The sequence below is a fragment of the Helianthus annuus genome, chromosome 12 (assembly GCF_002127325.2).
Source record: "Helianthus annuus cultivar XRQ/B chromosome 12, HanXRQr2.0-SUNRISE, whole genome shotgun sequence".
Lineage (NCBI taxonomy): Eukaryota > Viridiplantae > Streptophyta > Magnoliopsida > Asterales > Asteraceae > Helianthus > Helianthus annuus.
Window position 1 is genome coordinate 84212725 of NC_035444.2, and position 2819 is coordinate 84215543.

Consider the following 2819-nt stretch of genomic DNA (forward strand, 5'->3'; position numbering starts at 1 on the left):
CATATCCAAAATAATACAAACGCTTACACGACAAACATATAAGTTACACCGGTAATTATTATTACCACTTAATCGTTAAAACGTAACTTGCGCATTATACGGAAATATTCATGAACGCGTATTTTGTCAACGTATTATTTTTGGAAGTATTATGTGAAATGGAAATATAATATTTTTGAGAAAAATATTTATATTTTGGAATTAGAAGTAAAAATATATTAAGTGAGACTTAATGATATAATTCAAACGCACATGTATTAAATCCCCCATCCTTGGGAAGGAGATTAACTACCAAGTACATACGAAAAGTAAACCCGAAATAGTTGTCTAACTATTTCCCAAAAACTTAAACTATAAAGCTAAGGTACGGCCGTCCGTCTAATAGAATTAGCACATGTAGGTCGTTGCACAGCTGCCTAATTTGGAGTGCTTGGTAGAGACGCACCGACTGTGAGTTCATGTCCCCCTTTTCTCTTAACTGTTTTCAGTTTTCTAAACTGCGGGGGTGAAATACATGTTACTATGATTACGAATATTTCTTACATGGTATGGTCAGCTAAGGAAGGAACTGTTAGATTATGAGATTTGGGTAGGTGAGACCTTAAGAACATTAGTCCTCGTAGTACGATCGAGGGATACAAGTGATAGGCCTATTTGAGCATAACAAACCCCACCCATGCGCCCTAAGGTTGGACCATGTGGTGACTTTGTCTTAACACCACCCATGCGCCCGCAGGTTGGACCATGTGGTGACCTTGTCTTAACACCACCCATGCGCCCGCAGGTTGGACCATGTGGTGACCTTGTCGTAACACCACCCATGCGCCCACAGGTTGGACCATGTGGTGACCTTGTCCTATCCCCTCCCATGCGCCCGCAGGTTGGACCATGTGGTTACAAATTAACTGATATGTTTCCTTATTTGCTTTCATACCAGAGTTTACAAAATATTCACACTTGCAATGATTATAAAGGTTTACTCGCGCGCACATACTAAACACATGAACTCGCTCAACATTATTGTTGATTTTTCAACTTACATGTATTTCAGGGAATTAAAGGATCTGGCACGGTATGGCACGTTTTCCCGCTGCACTAGTTTCCGAGGTCATCCAGGGTTTAGGGAATGTGACTCTTTCCTGGACAAGTCACAGTCCTTAAACTGTGTTTATGCTATACTTAAGTTTGTAATGTTGTTGAACAAGGTTGTGGTTGTTAGGGCGTATTCCCGTTAAAACAATGGTATTGTATTTGGTTTTCAAAACTTAATGGATGATCTTGCATGTTTTTAATTCATATAGCTTTGTTATGATTAAGCTATGGTATTGAGAAGTCACACCAAATTAACCACGCTTCTGCAAAGCCAGGGTGTGACAGCTTGGTATCAGAGCTCTGATCATAGCGAACTAGGATTCCTTCTCGAGTCTAGACTATGATCACTAGGGCTCTCACGAAAACATTTTTACTGCATACCACTTAAGTCCAGATCCAAAACCTTTTTATAAACAAATGTTGAGCACATTTTATCTATTTATTTTTAGGCTCAGTCTTGGAGGCTGAGGCTCGGTCTTGGAGGCCGAGGCTCGATCTCGGAGATCGAGGTAGATGGCTAGTGAGACTAGGAGGAGTAGGCTCAGTCTTGAAGGCTGAGGCTCGGTCTTGGAGACCGAGGCTCGATCTGAGAGGTCGAGGTAGATGGCTAGTAAGACTAGGGAGAGTAGGCTCAGTCTTGGAGGCTGAGGCTCGGTCTTGGAGGCCGAGGCTCGATCTGAGAGGTCGAGGTGGATGATAGAGCAGTCTTAGAGACTGGAAGGAATTTGGCTAGTGGGACTAGGAATGTCAGTCTTAGAGACTGGGAAGAATTTGGCTAGTGGGACTAGGAGTGTCAGTCTGGGAGGCTGGGAGGCTAGTGGGACTAGGAGAAGTATTTGATTGCTTATTGACTAACATGTTTATATGATAATATGATTGATTGTTATACGTATGAGTATTTGTGTTACAAACGTCATGGACACTACGAATCCCATGGGCATCAGACGACATAGTTTCATCGGAGCACGAGGTGTACATTTCCGATACTACCGGCACAGACAATAACGACTTCCAGCCCTTTTGCGCTACCTGAAGTCGTAGCAGAGCCTACTGATGGCCATCTTGTAGGGAATTTGCCACTCGCGGTGATCCCTGCTCCTGTGCCCCCTTGCCGCTTATCCCATTGTTGATATGCCCCCGACGTGGCCTCTGACGACGATAACGATCTACTAGAGGAGGACCTATTCGAGGGCGAGGCCCTATTGCTGCTGGTATTAGCCTACTGCTTGCGGACGCTCCTGCAGGGGAAACTCATGCCCATTCCCCTGTCCCAGACTCATTTGAGTTGCTAACATCCGCATTTTCGCATATACAGGGAGTGCAGCACCATTCACACAACGCCGACCCTGATACAGCATCATCGGCTGCACCGGTTCCCGCACATAGCTTTGAGTTTGATCACAGTATTGAGGGTGATCTTGTTCTTTCACCCAGTTTTGATCCAGACCATGACCTTGAGTTCATACACTTAGACCAGCCCTTGGAGGATCCTGCAACCCCCCTGTGATGGTTGATCCAGCTGATTTTTGAGACGGAGTTTGTTGATCCGGAGCCAGCCGTGGCCCTGAGCCAGGCGTTGCTCCTGACCCCGCATTGGAGCATGACCCTGTTCATGCCAATGCACCTGCTATCGCTCCTTGGTTGATCATCTGCTTGGACGAGAGAATATGTGGGGTAACTGTGCAAGATAATTTATTATTACGGGGGCCCACGTAATAACGACTTGT